At 32.6% G+C, this 19912-nt stretch overlaps 1 protein-coding gene and 2 long non-coding RNA genes across 4 annotated transcripts in view; 1 reads left to right on the top strand and 2 right to left on the bottom strand.

Annotated features, from left to right (window-relative positions):
• Positions 1 to 19362, bottom strand: part of LOC132743965 (interferon-induced very large GTPase 1-like) — a gene marked incomplete at its 3' end in the record, with an annotated part of 37063 nt that extends 17701 nt beyond the window's left edge. Inside the window, exon 1 of the mRNA XM_060732564.1 lies at positions 19293 to 19362. The remainder of the gene's footprint in view (positions 1 to 19292) is intronic.
• On the top strand, positions 12590 to 14315 carry LOC132743964 (uncharacterized). Of its 2 annotated transcripts, none has more exons than XR_009627643.1 (3): positions 12590 to 12772; positions 13151 to 13260; positions 13593 to 14312. It is a non-coding gene; the product is annotated as an uncharacterized LOC132743964 (long non-coding RNA). The 2 variants fall into 2 exon arrangements; XR_009627644.1 differs by lacking the exon at positions 12590 to 12772 and adding an exon at positions 12853 to 12870 and having other exon boundaries at positions 13593 to 14315.
• On the bottom strand, positions 15461 to 16818 carry LOC132743962 (uncharacterized). Its single transcript, XR_009627642.1, has 3 exons — positions 16636 to 16818; positions 16174 to 16259; positions 15461 to 15769 (listed from the first exon to the last, which is right to left on the bottom strand). It is a non-coding gene; the product is annotated as an uncharacterized LOC132743962 (long non-coding RNA).
• Positions 19363 to 19912: the final 550 nt, after the last annotated feature.

The following is a 19912-nucleotide window of genomic DNA, read 5'->3' as shown; positions in this document are numbered from 1 at the left end:
CACAACGATATGGTGGCTGATTTTGCCATTCGTCATTTTGACCTTGACCCCGCAAAGCGAAAAGTCAAGAATTATTGTTCATTTAAGATCTTAAAGAGAAAAACCAAGACAGAAATATCAATAATAATATTTAATTAGGTTAATAAATGATCACGAATTATCACTAAAAAACTGCAAAATTGGTCAACATTAATAAACTATAGAATGATATATTAGTAAATCCACAAAGAATTACTAATCATTATAAATATTTACCATTCTCACCAGAAATATTTCCTCCAAGGTATTATTTTTTACCTTGTAAAGAAAGATAGAATCTTATTCAAGATAAGCACCCTTAAACAAAGTTCAAACATTAATGCGCACACTTTTCATAGTATAATCAATCTTCAGCTTGTACAGATAATATAATACAAAACCAAATAAATATATGGATACGAATAATTCATAAGTTCCTCTCTTAAATGGGAGCGAAAGGCACAACCTTAATAATTACATGTGAGCAACAGTATTGATAAAAAATTGCCTTAACCGCCTTGTTCCCTCTAAGTTCAAATGTAATCCACCATCTTTAATAGCAAACAACTCTTTCTTAGGGAGGTTGGCTTTCATGAAAGGACGAAAAGACTTCAAAAATTTGATTTTCCTATCTTTACAAATTGATTCTAGAGTCAAATTAACCTGTTTGACCTTCGCACCAGTACTAGCCACGTCAACCATGTCAACTGGACGAGGCAAAATAGAAGACATATAAATAGTATCAAAATGATCAGTAAAGGTTTTCACAACTGAAAATAAATTCGAATACAAAGAAGAAATTTCTCCATCAGATGAACTATTAATATCATTTGTACCCACATGAATAATGATATTATCATAATTCATATTAACTGCTCCTTTGGCTAACTTTGAAGTCAACTGTGAAGTAGTGATTCCAGGGAAAGCACGAATATCAGTGTCCAAAATATCAGAAACATGTTTGGCAATGGAATCGGAATCGGAATTGATGATACATTTCTTGATTTTAGGATTTCTTAGACGATTTAAACGGGAAACTGAAGAGAAAAGAAAAGAAAAGAATAAATGAAAAACTTAAACACAAGTACATTAAAGTGAATACCAAAATCAAAGAGAGCACAAGGATTAACACACATATTTGTTTCATTAAAACATTAGCTTTTCACCAACAGAATTTAAAATACTAATTTTATCTTGTACGGAAAGGGATATATAACGTTTATAGACATCTGAATGCCAATCACCCAAAATCTGAATTTCATCAGCAGCAATGTAGCAAATCCGCGACGAAAGGAATGTGACGAAAATTTATAAGAATCATAACCCAATTCAGAGAGGAGAGATCTTAATCCATTTTAAAACATGTAATAAGTAACTGATTTATCATTATTTAACATAAATAAAGGTTGATCTACACTTTTAGTAGGAATAACCTTAAGCATATGGTTATATGCAGTAACAGGACATAAAATAGAAGGATACAATTTAAAAATAGGAGTTTGTAACAGGCGTTGACCAAATTGTATAGTTTTAGACCATCTAAAAGTAACACAAAGATTTTCCCCAATGGTAGACATCACCACAGTCATAATAAACAATGTTTGACTTCCAAATAAGCCTTTCTAGTAGGAACTAAATTTGACTTTCTAGCCACCAAGAAAAATGCAAACAAAAATAAACACCAGAAAACGGAATCATCCGAATTGTCAAAATCTAAAATACCATGAATCTGACTTCAAATCAGAGGTGATATGGCTTCTGCTTGTTTGACCGAATGTTGTTTCATCCGTGTTAAACCTTTTAAAGACAAATAAATAAAAAAACTGATTCAATGATCTCATGAATATTCTAACAATAAATGCATTGATCCAATTCCACTCAGATAATTTCTAATACTATCTACAGATTTAAATGAACGACTCAAAAACTGAGCATATAACTGTAAAGTGTAAGTATCAGCTGGCAAAAAATTAAAATGAAAATATAAACAGAACAAAACAAAAGATTCCCATTGAATCCTCAAATTTGTTTGAGAACCAGCTGCATAAGCCGACAAATTTGTAACTTTAAGGTCGTGTTTTAACTCTTTAAGTTCTTTTTCTGAAAGAAAGAAGAAAAAGAAAAAATTCTATTCAAATAATTACCAATCATTTATAAAATGAAATAAATCATCCGGCACTGAAAACTCTCGAGTACTAACATCTCTTGTCAACAACAAAAAATCCTTTTGAAATGTATCACTCAAATGCCATCTAGAAAGGGAGTCTGCCAACCTATTTTGAATACTAGATAAATGGGCTGTTTTAATTTCACATTCATAAATGGCAGAGATATAACAAACTTCTCTTAAACCATTCTGAAATAACTCAGACCTAGATCTACCAGTATTCAAGACTTGACAAACAGATTGATTATCACAAAAGATAACAATACGCTTGCCTTTAAGATGATTGCCCCATAATTTAAGAGCAACAACAATAGCAATTAACTCCAATAAGCCAATATCAAACTGTTTTTGTTTGATAAAATCTGGAAATTCTGTGTGAAAAAAATAACCATCAAAGTAACCACCACAGCCCGATAAACAACTATCGGTTGAAAACACACCATCTGGCTTTGACCAATCATCGTACAACATAATGGAAACACCATTATAAACAGGTAAAAACCTATTCCACCAGTGCAAATCTTTTTTAACATAATCAGGAATCTCATTTTCCTGATGTGGATTGGCATCATGAATAGACCTTAACCAATTTAACAATCTACTAATAAAAATACGACCTGGTCTAACACAGGCTGCCACAAAATTAAGTTTACCAATAAGAGATTGTAATTCTCTAAGTGAAGATTTTGACTTATGCAACCATGAAATTATCAGAGTTTTAATTTCATTTAACCTTTCACAAGTAACCTCCATAGTCATGGAATTTGTATTAAACAAAACTCCTAAAAACACCATATTTTCAGAGGGTGTACAAGCTTTATCAAAGGATTCTTTTAAACCTGCCTCCTGAAGTATGTTTCTTAAACAAAGAAAGGCAAACTGTGCCTTATCACTAGATTCAACACCTGCTAAATCATCTAAATAATTTAATATAGGCATTCCTAAACGAAACATCATAAAAGATATAGCAGTAGTAACCCTTTGACAAATGGCTGCATCATTCCTCAACCCCATTGATAACACAGTATCACAAAAATATGTTTTTTCCATTGATAACACACCAAATTATAATCACCAGGACATATATGTATTTGTCTATATGCTTTACGTAAATCTAATTTATACATCAAACAATTTTTACCTTTTCCTTTTATCAAATTTATAAAATCATCAATTCTTGGAAATACTAAATTAATATCTTCCCCTAAATAAAAATCTTTACTAATAAAATCATTTACAGCAAAATTTTTAGGAAAACTTAAATCAAGAATAACTCTTCTTTCAGATGTATCTTTCTTGGGAACTGAATTAAGAGGAGATATTTTCATGGAGTCACTAAAAGGATTAGACTTAAAAGGTCCAATGATTGACTTATTAGATTTTTCTTTTCCTAAGTAACCTGTAATATCAGAAGGATATAACTCTGCACCTTTATGATTTTTATATTTCCATAATTCTTTTTGAGTGAATGAATTAACATCACCATGAAAATCTAAGGGAAAACCATATAATAATAAATCTACAACCATAGTATCTTTATAACCAGATAACATTCTATTCCAGAACTCAACATTTATTTTATTGGTTACAGGAATACGACAACCTAAAAAATTAGGCAAGCCTGACCTTTTAACTTTTTCATGTAAATCAACTCCATTAAAGGATATATCATTCAACTCTGATTTTGTGACTTTACAAATATTACATTTTTTAGAATGACTACATAAAGGAACATTTACCGCAACAGTTTTCTGATCATCTATTATTTTTTCAATTTCAACCTGACAAAATTTCGGGAAAAAAATATCAACAGATTTCTCATTTGTTTTACATATCTCTGAAAGTCTTGAAAAGCCTGTTCTAAGTCACTTTTGACTATGTGGACAAGCACTAGAACATTCAGGATGTTCTAGTTTCTTGTTATCCTTCAACCAGCAAGTTCCACAAATATGTGAAGCTAATCTTTGTCTTCCCTTTACAACCATTAAATGAGAAGAAGATTTATGAAGACATTTGTTCTTCTGATACAATGGACAAAACCAGACTTTTTCTTCAGCTACAACATCTTCTTTAACTTTATAATTCATTCGTTTCGAAAAATTTGTTGATTTTTTCAAAGAAACTCTGGCTAAAACACTGGATTCTACGTAATGAAAGTCATCCCCCCACTTTTTGTGTCCTAACTCAATTTCTCTCAAAATAGCTGCATATAATGATTTCAAAATAGAAAATTCATATGAATTGTTTAAATACATTAAACGTTTCAATAATTCTAATCTTGCTTCTCTTTCTTTCTTTTTTGTTGTTGATTGGGAAATGATTTCCAATTCTCCCGCCACAAATAGATTCATTTCTAACGACTCAAAATCAACACTTGAATTGACGTGCTCATATCTCAAAAAGGCATGGTGATATTTTTGTTGAAATTTTACATGATTCGAAGATTTGGATGAAATACCAGACTTTTTGGAATATGAACTCTTCTTAAGACTGTAATCTGAAGTACCAGAATATGTAGAACCATCATCATGATACAATTTAGATTTTTTTACCAGATTTTTCTTTTTTCAATTTGTAGCTTTGTTCAAAACCTATAGAAACATCATCATGATACGATTTAGATTTTTTACCAGATTTTTCTTTTTTTCAATTTGTAGCTTTGTTAAGAATCAGAACTTTCGGACTCAGAATCTGAGGAAGATTCTAACAAGCCAGCTTTCTTCAATTCTTTCTTTGCTTTCAACTTTAAATTCTTATTTTTCTTAAATCTTGTAACGAACAGGACCCTTATTCAGGAGAAAGATCTAAATTCTCATCTTTGAGTTCAGCTTAAGATTTTCTTTTATGACTTATATTTTCTTTTATTTATTTATCCACGGCCTCGTTCTGTAGTTCTTCCTCTTCCCTTACCAAAGACTCATATTCTTTTTTAAGCAAAAGAAGTGTTTCGTAACTTTGGCTGAGTTTTCTTCCTGTACTTGAAGAGTGACCTCCCTCTTTCGCGCCATCAACAACAACAACCTCCTTGTCCGAAGGGATTTCTGACTGCTCCAATACGAAACCCTCAGAATTGACTTTATCATAATCATGTCGAAGTGTAACTCTACTTGACTTCTTCTCCGCCATTTTAATTTACACGTATTAAATAAACGTGTTCTTAAAAAAATAAACCGTTGACCAACGAGATAAGCTGATATAACCAGAGGTCAACTCGATTCAAATAAAACTTTATCATTCACAAGAATTAATCGATTTTAACAGGTGTATTAAAATACGCTCAATTATCAAGTTAAAATGGCGAGGCGCAGAGTGAAAACACGCTCATTAACTGGACGAGGCCGAAAAGTCTAGTTTTAATTGTAAAACGTAAAATGTGAAATATTTATTGCTATAGGACGCTAATTAGCGTGCTATTTTTCGCGCCCCTGCCAACTTTTTATAAAAGTCTCGAATTTTCACCCCGCCGCCCCCCGCATTACATTCATTTATTATAGTTTCGTACCCCCGCTAATTAACGTGTGTTCGCTACGCGTCCTCGCCGTTTTATTTCCGTGCCCTCGCGACGTTTTATTTATAAATCTTTGCCCTGTACCCCGCTTATAAGCGTGTCTTTGCTTCGCGCCCCCGCCGTTTTGTTTCTTAAATGTGGCTCCAAGTCCCCTCGGATCGACGTTTTATAAATTTAACTTGCCCGCACCTTGTTTTCGATGTGCCATGGGGTCACGGAGTCGAGATGTCATAGAGTCCAAAATTATGTTTTGTCTTCAACTAGACGTTTTATGCATAACGGAGTTGACCATATGGAATTCATCGGTATATTATTTTTAAGTTAGTAGCAATCTTGATTCATGAATCTTTTATTTATGTCAAATCGTGTAAAATAATTTGGACACAATGAGTCTTTTTTTTGCAGAATCTATAAACCATTCCCAATAGTTTTTGTATTGGACCGTAAAAAATAGTACACGTATTTAAAAAATATATCACAGTAAATAGTTAATTCTACTGTCTTAATTTATTCAGTACAGAAATAAATGGAATATTTCTACAAACAATGACATATATTGTTAATTATACGTTGTATCATTTATTCAAATAAAACATAAATAAATATACAACGAAAACAATGTATATGAGACACCTCATGTCCCAATCCTTTTATTTTCAAACGAGTGGGAGATTGTGTTTTAACTGGTCACATGCTTTAATCTTAGAAACTTTTAAAAACTGCGCTAAAAATGTTAAAGACAATAATTGTTTTCTTTGACATCATATGCATTTTAGAATATTTTAAAAGACCTAAATGATTGCACAATACTACATTTATGCTGTGATTCAATAAGTTATTGTTACACTAAAACATTAAATGTGTTGTGACTTTGACCTTGCACAAATGGACCTAAAATACAAGTTCTTTTACAACGACTTTGACCTTTGACCTATAAACCTGATTCATGGGCGCGCCATAACTTCTCAGAAGTGTACATTTCTATGAAGCTTCGTCAAAATCCCTCCAGGCGTGTACAAGATAAATTCCAGACAAAAACATGATATTTCATGATCTCTATTGACCTTGACATTACATATATTGACACTTAATTACTAAGTTATTACTTATTACTAATTACTTATTAAGTTTCACAGATGTAGCCGTGAAAGTTAATATTTATGTTTTTATTCCTCATAAATAAATGATGACTAAATGGTCATTATACACATTTTCATAATTGTATCTTTGACTCTTATGTGTGACCTTGACTACATGTACCTGAATTTTGCACAACAACCTCTGCCTCACAATAGTGAATATTTGTGCAAAGTTAAATTGAAATCCCTTTATGCATGAAGAAGTTTTACTTCGGACGAGCCTTTTTCAATGATCTCTTAGTGTGACATTGGCCTTTGACCTAGAGGCCTGGTTCATGCGCGCAACACGGTTCCTCAAATTGATGAACATTTCTATGAAGTTTCATAACAATCCCTATATGCGTGTCGGAAATATGCTTTGGACAAAATCCGGATATTTCATCATCTTCAGTTACATTGACCTTGTATACATTGACCTAAATTTCAATATCACAGATATTGACATCATTATGACCATTTGTGTTACAATCCCTCAAAAATGATGACTAAATTATCCCTATAAACATTTTCATATTTTATTTTAACTTTGCCTTTATCTTAGCAACAGAGACATGAATTTTGCAAGACACAATCCGCCTGAAAATGTAAACATTTGTTCAAAGTAATATCGAAATCCCATTGCAAGTAGAAGTTTTGCACCGTTTTTCAATGACCTCTATGTGTGACCTTGACTTTTGACGTACATATTTTGTCTATGCGGTATACACTGGCTCTCAAAGTGATGAACATTACTATGAAGTTTCATTTAAATCCATCCAAGCGTGTAGAAGATATACTACAGACAAAATCAAAAGTGTCACAGCCGTAGTAATAATAATGACCATTTGAGTACCTATCCCTAAATAAATGATGACAAACAGTCATTATACAAATCTTCATATTTTTACCTGAACTTTGCTTCTATGTTTGGCCTTGACCTTGGTTGCAGGGTCCTGCATTTTACGCGAAACACCCTGCCTTACAATGTTAACAATTTGTGCCGAGGTATATTGAAATCCCTCTATGCATGTAAAAGTTTTGCTTCGGACAAGCGTTTTTCAATGAGCTTTAAGTGTGGCCTTGACCTTAAACCATGTGTTCAGATCCAGCTTGCAATAGCCCAGCTTGTGAAGATGTGCAGAACTCGAACATAGCTGAACACATTGAGGGCGCCTCCCCACCCCCAGCGAAGAAGACCCTTAGAATACCGTCCCTCATCATTACAAAGTGAATACAGAGATCTTTGAATAGCGTACCGCAGCTCTACTGATTGTCTCTTCTTATTAATGGTCGGTTTTATACACTGACATAGTTCCCCGCTATATTGATTTTTTTATTCAAATTTCCAATGGTACACTGACAAAGTGAATTGACTTGGAGCTATATTTTGCATGACCCCATGTTGGGCCAAAAAGTTACGGGGTAAGAAGATGTGCAGTTTGACTGGGGCTTACGCTGGGAAGCTTTCACTACCATTCCCGAGCTTTCAGGCTTCTTATCTATATACTTTATCGAAATTTCTCCACAATTTAGCTGTGGATACAGAGAAAAGTTTTCACCTGTATACTATCATGGCCCATCTTTTTGCACTTAATATCACAGTGAGAGAAAATCATACAGTCTGACCAAAATCGAACCAAGGACCCTAAAAATTTGGGGGCTGAACTGGCTGAACTTTAAGGCTGCTTTGACCTTCTTTTCATGTAAGTGATTAGCTTTATACTGTATCAAAAAGAAAACAAGGGGCGCATTGTCCCAAAAGCGCTCACCTGAGCTCAGACTGTTATTTACGCGTAAAAGTGTGCACATGGTCAAAATGTGATCATGAATATAAACAAGAGGGTCAAGATGGCCCTAGATCGCTCACCTGACTGGTTATTATTAATATATATTTGGGAGGTGTGACCTAGTTTGTGACCTCAGGTGACCCATATTCGGATTTGATCTTAGAAATCATCAAAGCAAACTTTCAGTCCAATTTTCAGGATATTTGGATCAAAATAATAGCCACTAGAGTATTAATAATATTTTTCTATTTTTAGATCCTGTGACCTAGTTTTTTTTATCCAAAATGACCCATGTTTAAACTTGTCCGAGCAATTAAATACACACGCATCCTGACTAAGTTTTGTGATGATTGAGGCAAACATGTTACCACTATAGTGTTTACAAGGATTTTTCCATATTTGGGCTGTGTGACCTAGTTCGAACTTGACCTAGAAATGAAATTATCAATATCCAGGATATTTGGATTAAAACAGAAGCCACTTGTAAGAGAATTAACAAGAGTTTTTCTAGCTCCTGCGACCTAGTTTTTCATCCGAGATGATCCGTGTTCATACTCATCCGAGTATTTACCTAGACAAGCATCCTGCAAAGTTTGATGACGATTGAGGCAAAAATGTGACCACTAAAGTGTTAACAAACAAATGTGGACGGACTAATCAACAATCCTAAAAGCTCACCCTTGGCTAGCTCAGGTGAGCTTAAAAGCCAAAGGATGCCATTTAATCATAATCTTGGTGAGCTGATACCAAATTTTTATTTTAGATCTAACACTGCGCACATGACCCATATTTCATGGTTGTACATCAAAGAACAGGACAAAAGGTCACTTTGTCAAAATCTAGGTCAGCCGATATCAAAGTTAAATTTGCAAGTTCATCAGTGCACAAGATCCAAATTTCAAAGCTGTACATCAAGGAACCAAACATAGATCACATAATCAAAATCCAGGTTAGTTTGATATCAAAGTTCAATTTTACATCTAAAACAGTGCACATGGTCAAAATTGCAAAGCTTTATATCAGATGACAAGAAAGTAGGTCATATCATCAAAATCCAGATCAGCTGATATTTTACATCTAAAACAGTGCACATGGTCCCAATTTAATAGCTGTACATCAAAAGAAAAAAGCAGGTCATTGTCTCCTCTTGGACAGGCCAAATTTTGATACATGTCCACTAGGCAATGTTTCGAATATCTGACCTCTAGCTTTCTCCTATTCAGAAAACATTTTTTAGTTTCTGTTTTTACTATATGTTCATAATGAAAATCAATGACATCCACGGTGGTGCCAATTTTGACCCCAGGGCTATATTTCATTATAATTTTTGTTGAGAGCCGTTACACAATGTTTCATACCGATTATCTAGGCTTTAGCTTTGTCAATGCAGAGAAGAATATTTTAAAGTTTTTACAATACACATATAAGGTAAATCTATGACCCCTGGGGCAGGACAAATTTTGACACCAGGGTCAAAACGTTGAACATCTTTGGTAATGGACCTTTAGGTGATATTATAATACTAAATATACAAGAGCCATGTCAACATGGCCATCCCCCGCCGAATGAGTTTGCTCATTGGAAGAATGCATATGTAGTAGAGCAGAATAATTCCATTTTAAGAGGTCTTTTTGTAATGAAAACTGATGGCTATAGTGATTACAGATTTGAAACCTATGTGAATACTGATGGCTGAAAATAACAAAGGGCAATAACTGAAAAATAATGCAGGGTAGGTTATCATTCTTGTGTGCTGCATCCCTCCTCAGTAAAATCTATCCACCTATGAAGTTTCAAGTTGATACCTCAAATACTTTTTGAGAAAAAAATGAATTGAAAAATTAAGTATGAAAAATAACAAAGGACAATAACTCAAAAATTATAAAAGGTAGAGTTATCATTCTTGTGCACTGCACACCTCCTGAGTGAGATCTATGCACCTATGAAGTTTCATAATGATATATCAAAGGCCTTTTGAGTTATGCTGTGGACAAAAATCAATTTTGAAAAATAACAAAGGGCAATAACTAAACAATTATGCAGGGTAAAGTTATCGTTCTTGTGCACTGCACTCCTCCTCAATGAGGTCTATCCACCTATGAAGTTTCAAGTTGATAACTCAAATACTTTCAGAGATATGCTCCGGACAAAAATGTCGGACGGAAGGACGGACGGAAGGACGGACGGACGGAGACTATTTCTATATCCCCCGCCGCCTTTTCGGCGGGGGATAAAAATGCACTAAGCTTTGTATCTTCAAACAAGAAAATCTTTTAAGTTTTTCCTATATTTACATAATGAAAAACAATGCCCCTAGGGTGGGAGAAATTTTGACCCCGGACTATAATTTGAACGATCTTGGTAGAGGATGACTACACAATGTTTCATGCCAAATATCTTAGCCTTTTCAGTTTAAAAAAGAAGATTTTTTAAGTTATTACTAAATACATATAAGACAAGCCTATGACCCAGCGGTACGGGGCTAAATTGAACACTGGGCAAATATTGAACAAGTAAGGGAGAGGACCTTAATGCTGTGTTCTCACCGCCGATCAGATTAACTCGAACAAGCATGATCAAGCGATCGGGTACCGGTCTAGCTCGGTCTGCATGCGTGATCGGGGTGGTCGAGGCGGTCTACCATGGTCGGCATGGCTCGGGCTTCCTACCCGAATTTTTTTGACATGTCAAAAAATTCGAGTAGCGATCGAGTAGATAAGACGTCGAGAAGCGATCGTATAGTGATCGAGTAGAAGATTTAGTTGATCGAGAATAAATCGTGAAACGGTCTAGTTTGGTCGGTTATACATCGGGTATACATCTCTTACCCGATCTGTACACGATCATCTCGACTTCTACTCGAGCATTATCCGATCTGGTCAGAAGGAAATCTGGCATCGACCGAGCAGAGGTCCAACTAGTTTTGTTGAGATCGTGTATGACTCGCGTATAGGTTTGGGTGATCGAGAAGAAGTCGGGATGTTGGTTGGGTTGTCGTCGAAAAGAAGTCGTAAACATGGTCGACGAGAGGTCGTGTAGTAGCCGTGAATTTGCATTTAATCCAGCTTGGTCGGGCTTAATCGGGGAATTAATGTGATCGGGACGATCGAGTTGATCTGATCGGCGGTGAGAACATAGCTTAAGATATCATATACCAAATATCACAGCTCTGGGCCTTGTACTTTTGACAAGAAGATGTCAATCGCCCTATGTAAAGTGATTTAATTTAAAACACTGACATACAGACAGCTCAACCATACAACTCGACAATACAAGTAACATAACTATCAATTTAAAGCATCCATGGGCAAAGTCATAAATATGCAGATATTAAAGCAATCGTGAAAATAACATACATACTTATTAAAAGTAAATAATATATAAAACATGCCAGGATTTATTTCAGAATTTAAACAACATCAACTTTTGAATAACAGGTATAATCACAACCTCCCATGGTTTAATCAAACTGAGCCTGTAACATTTTATAATTCTGCTATTGGGTTTCAGTGTTTTCTATTTTAAGGGAAAATAATTAGTGTTTACCAAACTGTTCATTTTTGTTGTCTATCATAGTTTTTACTAACTATCCAAGCATAAATACATAAATAGTAACATGATCTCTTTTGAATGTAGAGTAGCCTTTGTGAAGGAATTTAAATATCTATACAATTGCATTTATTCAATAGTTTTCCTGTATCAAATGAATTTAAATCATTCAAAATATTAAAACAACCTTTAAAATTTATTCCAAATCACACAAAGAAGTTTGTAATGCATTGAAAATTTGTTTTAACTATTTTTAAATAATGTTGAATTCAATCATTTTTTTTACTTTAAACTAATTATCGATTGATTTTAACTAAGAGGATTTCAAACTACTGGCAAGGCTTTTTGGAATTCACGAATTTATTTAATTAAGCAAGGTAGTGGCAGTGTTTTTTATTCAAAGTCGGTCAGTCAATTTATTCAATTTTCCTGAATAACTGACCACTAATAGGGCCCGTAAGTCTCGTTTACTTTCACTTTCGATTTACCACTTCCGGGTACATCGGCAGACTTATTTACCGTTACGCATATAGGTAACCCGAAGAACTCGAGGGATATAGAAGTTAAATTTGTTTCGGTCCTCTTCAGATTTGAAGGAATGGATAGCGCGGGTCAAAAAATGCAGGTAGGTCAATTATCTGACGGAAAAACGAGGGATTTATAGAGTTTAATAAAACTAGTTTATTTTCGGATAGTGACAATTGTTTCGGATGTTTTGTCAAGGTAGTGAATTCTAGTTGTTTAGCTTTTAGTATTGTTTTAAAACTTCTGATGTGAGAAATTAATTCAAACCATTTTAACTTATTGAAATAAACAATGGAGAAACACTTTAATTCTAGTGTATATTAAAGTTATACAAAATTCGGACATTGCACAGTAATTCAGATATTTTTTCCTTTCCATTTTATTCTTGTTCCTTTTTCAATTATATATACATGTTAATATGATACCTAGCAAATAATGATTGAATTGAAAAATATAATATTTGATTAAACCATTTCAGATGTATAGACAAGGAGGTCTATGACAAGTATAGAATATACAGTTGTTCAATATGGACCATTAATCAACTGTTTGCACTGCCTATGATCCTGAAATATCTATACATCAAAGGTAAATACATGTAAAATAATTGATTAATTTTTAGTTGAGATCGGAAAGATAAACAATTATCAAAATATATTATTATAATTTAATAACTTTTGGATTTCACTGCATGATAATTGATAAGTAAATAAAACATTAAAAATAGTCATGTTTCACATTCAAGAAGATCAATATTTTTGACTGTTATATATTATGTGTTGTTGTTTATCTTTAATGTTTATTTACTTCAAATATGAAATTTTTCTGTCAATCATGACCAGCTTATTAAATGTAATGTAAATATCATTTCTAGTGTCTTACACTTGTAACAACATATTTATTGATTTTTCATTCTGCAGATAAAAAGGGAAAAGATGAAGGAGGATTTGTCCATGAAGACCTTTATTGCAACTACCATCTTCCAGTTCCTTAATTTGAGAATGATATCAGAGAACACACAGTTACAGTGAAATATTAGTTTAATATAAGCCACTGAAAATAGTCAAATGTACTTTCCTGAAGAAGATGAATGACATCCAGCACAAAAATCTTAATGTATAAAGGGTATGATTTTATGGTGTTTGACACTATGATCTTGTTAACATGTTAATGTCACAATGATAGAAACAGAGTAAAATATCCACATTTCACTGCAGTTTTAAGTATTAAAACTAGATACTCTATATATACCAAAGCTGATAACACACCAGGGATAAGGTTTTTTCATGGAATCACAGTAGAGTCATATGACATTATGGACATTAAATGACTATGAAGTAAAGATTAGCAAAAATATTATATATCATCTACTACTAATATTGTGAGGTAATCATTGATAAGCTCACAAATTTGCAATCAAAGCTTTGATATCAAGCTGAACATTTTTCAATAAGAATATGATTTTTAACTCTATGATAATTTGTTCATGTTAATTTTCAAAGTCTTTACATTTGTAAAAGGAAATACTCTTATTCTTGTATCAGTAGACATTCACAGTGTAAAGTTACATTGTCCAAATAACTAATAATAATTCCAAGTGCTTTCCTGAAGTTTTTCTTCCACTGGAAAATCAGTGTGATATATATATGCTAAGCAGTGCACTATAAATTGTGTAAAAATAAAAGTTTATAAAACTTATGAACTGTTTTTTGTTTCTACTATTTGGCATATATTTATAGCAGTGCTTGATCATAAGAGTTCATCTGCAAAATAAGTGTCACAGTGTACTTTAATTCTCTAACAGCAATGGCTAGATTGCTTGAATATGCAAGCATTGACTATATTAAATACTATGCATGTCATTTGAATTTTGTCTGTCCTGAAATCGAAACAGACACTATCTAAATAATATTGATGAAAAGTTCTTGACAGCTCTTCAATGACTACATTTACAAAAATGTACATGGACAAAAGTTAAAAGCATTGTGTGTTGTTGTTTTTTATTTTTTGAAACATTGACAATTTTGAAACAGTTCCAATTGGTATATTAATGTATCAGTGATGTAATTGTTTTGTATCAATTGCAAACCCTAAGTTTTGCATGTTCTGTATAGATAATTCACTTTTGGTCAAATGTCAACAGGTTCAATACATTATAAAACAGGTAATTTGAAACCCAAAGAAGTATATGGTATGTAATAACTACCCCTCTGATACTAAAATCTTCATAGAATTCAGAATTGCAAGTCTTCTCCAATTAAGAGAGAGACTTGGGCTTACAAGGGCTAGCAAGCTAGTGTTTGCTACAGAATACTCAACACAGATGAATTGCATTAATATTGTTTACTCTGGTATTACTACATGCCATGTACAATGCAAATCATGGCTTCTCTAAGAGCAGTGAAAGGCTATAACTGGAAGGAATTTTACACATCTTGCCTCAGAAACAAGTTTTTCTTTGAGATGATTTTTATGATATTTAAATAATGGTTAAAGATTACATTACTTTTATTGCAGTGATCATGGTGATAATATGAAATGAAACTCAATCAAGATAGAAACATTTTAATGCTGAACATTTATCTTTTTACCATTCTTGTTAATTTACAAGTCTATTTATAACAAATTTATCTTAACTGTTTTGAAACTACATGATGCCTGGTTGAAACTGTTTTGGGCAGCCATTTGCAGAAGATAAATTATCTTTGAATAATTAAGTTAATACAAAGTTACAAATGAGAGGTTATTTATTTCTAATAAAGACAGGTTATTTATTTCTAACAAAGACAGATATTTGTTTAACATTTTTACACTGACATATGTCTTTGAAGTGTCTTCAACCTTAGTTTTTATTAGAATACAAACATTCAGTCAGACAGTTTACACAAGACATGGAGCTTTAAGAAGCTTTAATTTAGTCAAAATCTGTAATGGACTGCCATGTCTCTACCACTATGTACTCCAAGACTGTGTATGGACATTTCCTTTCAACAATGCCTAGTGGTATCACTATTTGATTTCTAATCTGATGGTGAACACTCCAAAATAAATCAAGAGCCATGACAAGTACTCAAGATCCAACCATGAAATCACATACCTGTATATAAAGAAAATTAATCATGAGTTGAAAGCAATAATAATTGGTCAGCTATAAATTTCAATCATTATCATATTGTCATGAATAGAAAATAATGTTGAAAAGGAAGAAACACTTCTTGGTGTCCTAGTTTTTGTAGATTTGCTTTGACAACTGATCTTTAAAAAATGTGATAGTGACTAAGTTCTACCATTTACTGAACATGATTTAACTAAAAAATATGACCCACTTACTTGAGAAAAATACTTTAAACAGTATTTAACATGAATTAACTACATATGCCATACTGTTTGTTTATTTAGCTACACTGTAATTATTTACAAAAACGAGAACATTATATGTTATACAATAATATTTATTTTTCATTAATGTAGTTTAAGTAGCTTTAAGTATATATTTCTTACCAAAACGATTTTACAGCAGAGCATGCATGTGTATTTACAATGGATACTGACGTCTTTCATCTCACCACTGTCCTCAGTCAAAATATCTACAGGAGCAAAATATTTCATTGAATTTTATGACAATTTAAATTGGTTATATACAGCTTGACTGTTTGTGCTTTATAAAGATAATAATTATAAATAAATAATATTTTCAGTTGGAAGAAAATATATTCAACTAAAACACACTGATAATCATATTGAAACGTTTATCCGAAATATGCGCTGTCCGAAATTTCTAAACATTATATACTTCTGAGAGATAATCAGGTAGCGCTATAGAAAATTGATAAAATCAAATTCACCAGTCTGGTGTCAGATGCGAATGATGTTGTATCAAATAACAAATTTATTAGGTTTACATGGAAATGAAAATATGACAACATTTATTGGGATAAACTGAATTTGAAATGACACACCCACCTGAAGATTATACGAAGTTGTCTTTCATTGATACTTGTTCACAAGATGAAACCATTTGCATTTCGTTACAAAACAAAAAACTCTGCCAATTTCCACATATCATTTGCTTTTCCATGTAAGTTTTACTTTCCCACTGGCATACGAGTATTACCCAATATAGATAAGCAATGTTGTTGATATTTGTTTGTACCCGGAAGTGCGAAATATCGTGAAATCTCGCAAGTCACATGACGAGACTTACATACCCTATTTCTATACTTTCTACAAACTACCTATTTTTCCTGATTTCTGAATGAGAAAAATGAACATTAGATCTTATACTAAGATTAACTATCTTAAGCCTGAGGATAAAATAAGCATCTCTCCATACAAATCCAATGCCCGGCTGAATTCCCTTATGATTTACATTCAAGATATTGCTCATCTGATTAAATCAAAGTGTGTCCCACCTTCCACGTTTTTTTTTCAGTATAAAGACATCCTATATATTAAAGCGGGACAGCGTAACAGACAATGTCATATCAAATTGCCCCCATCCTCCTGTATTGAACTCGGGTCGATCGATTCACAGATAACCGGACCGTATGTTGAAGATATGATTTGAGTGACATACCAACATTATCAAACTTATAAATGGAATTTTGGTCGCAAAAAATGAACTATAAAATTTGAATTATATTTATTTAACACATAAAATTAAACTGTCGTGACATATTGTTACCTAGCTGAAATATATCATAAATAAAATTAATTGCTTTAAAAGTTGTTGCTTTGAAATCATTTTGGTTAACATATTTCATTTTTTGGAAAATGAGTATCATTTCATATTAACATGCTTATCATATCTGTTTGAATAATACGTGTATACCAGTATCTAAAAGTAGTATCTTTTTCTTTATAAAACCTTTAATAAAATACATCATGCTTTCGCTTGGACGGGCATAATTATAGAAATGAACTTCTGTCAGGTCAATGGGGAGGTTTTGTGTCAAATATTCTTAGAAGGCAGGGGGAATACACTTGACAATGTCCATAAAGTCATGGTATAAGAGGTTGAAATTTTATTATTTCTATTTTTTAAATTAGACACAGACCAATTATCAGAAAATAGTGGCTAGTTGAGAAAATCATTTATTATTTCACTATAAATTATAGTTTTCTTGATTGATTTGGAATTCAGTCCAAGTACAAATGTTAATGAGATTCCTATATGTTTCATAGATACTGGGAATTATTGATGCTCTATATTTTATATACATATGATGAGACTTATGATATTTACAGTGTTACAGTTATTTGTATTAAATTTTGATAATTAAAGGAATGAGACTTACATTTTACATCTACATAATGATATGTATTGAATGGTCTTCGCTTTAGTATACCTGATGTTGTCTTATGTCAATCAAAACATGCAAGACCTTTCCAGCCATAGATAGTTCGTTCTTGATACATCATACAACGATTTTTATTACAGAATAAAAATACCCAAAATTTATATACAAATTATAAAGATAGGTATTAATTTTTCCCAGTCTCCCACTAGCTATATATCAATTCAAATCGATAACATGTGTTTAATCTTAACCAGTGTGGCTCAGTATTTACTATTTATTCATTTAAATCTGGTCAGTTAGTAAAGATTTCATTGTAAAGATATTTAGAGTTTTCAAATAATGATATTTGGGTTTTTAAAGATGTTATTTGTGTTAAATTCAAGCAATTATGTTTGAAACGACATCAAGTTAAACATTTAATTGAAGAACAAAATCAAAAGTATGTCAGTACTGATCCTTCTGCTGCTTTCCCCAGATAAAGGAGGGACACCGGCCCTCCAGGTATAGGGAAGAGCCAACCCGACTGCAGACTTTTTACGGAGTATGTTTTTTGCTTACATTTGAATAAATTTGTAGACTAAATTTTTTAATCCAGCAAGGAGAAATTTAAATAATGAATGTATAGATATTTCAGTAATTTTCATGAAGGTAGAAATTACATTCAGACATGGAATAATACACCATACCTGGTATTGATTACATAAGATAGAGTTTCAGCGTAACCATACACCATTTGCCTACTCTCTGGTTTTGCTAAATGACGTTATTACCGTTGAATCAGCCAAGTGTGAACGGGCGTTTAAAATCGAACAGGGTGTGCTTGTAGTACAGAAACAAAATGTTACACAAAACGATATCATCCACGGGGGAGGAACTGTTTGTTACACGAGGGATTGAGTTCTTATGATAACTTGTCAGGAGTTCGTCGTTGCAATTTTATACTTTTATACAACGACGCAATCAAAAACAAGATCTATTTCTTAAACAAAGGCAAACCCCGTGATTAACATAAAACATGTCGGTTTAATCTCGACGTAAAACAAGAAAGTAAAATAATACGCCATTTCATTCTTAAGGCCATTTATAGAATTATCTTTTTTTTAAAGGCATACTGAAACATTAGCACTTTTTGTAATTGTTTTAAAGCTTTTCACAGCGTTTGTGATAAAATTTTAAAATTTACAGTGTCCTGTATAAAATTAATGATCTTGCCATAATATTAATTTTTACCAGGTCTACGCATGTATCGATGAGTTATTTACACATAGTAGTAATAATATTCAAAATTTGTTACAATATTTAAGAAATATAAAAACTCACATTTGAATTCAATTGTTAGCTGAATAATATCTCCAAGCCTTTCTCGTTATGTGCAATAAAGTCTGCATTTTCCGAATCCTGAAGTACTTAAAATACTACCTGTTTGTAGTAACGGCGTAACTATGGGAGGCACTAAACAGTTTTGGTGCGGTAGTTTCAAATTGGCCAGGGGTCAGCTATACAAATAAGAGACAATTAAAGTAGATATTTGAGCTTCCTTATATTCAAAGTTGTTATATTAAAAGCAGATAGTATTGTGCTTCCGTTAGGTATAAATAATTATAGTGGTGTTTGACCCATACATTTTGGGGAGTGTCTGTAAGATTTAAATATATGATCCGTAAGCTCAATCGCAACTACTCGGCCCTTTCCGTCAGTCTTCGGATAAGGACCTCGAACACAATAGTATGAGTACACAGATCGGATGCGGTATTTCGGTCTAACCAATGATGTAAACAAATAGTAATTTAATGCTGAAAGTTGTTTACAAGTTTATTTCAAATATTTGTTGTAAAAGTCCACCTAAAATAAGTTAATTCATAGCTACAAAAGCAAACAATACATTATTTCTATATTCATTATTATGGTTGTAGAAACCGAAAGTACCAAAAAACCAACCT

This window comes from Ruditapes philippinarum, unplaced genomic scaffold, assembly GCF_026571515.1.
Source record: "Ruditapes philippinarum isolate M1 unplaced genomic scaffold, ASM2657151v2 ctg5499_1_1_1_1, whole genome shotgun sequence".
Classification (NCBI taxonomy): Eukaryota; Metazoa; Mollusca; class Bivalvia; order Venerida; family Veneridae; genus Ruditapes; species Ruditapes philippinarum.
This window is presented reverse-complemented; position numbering and strand designations above follow the sequence as displayed.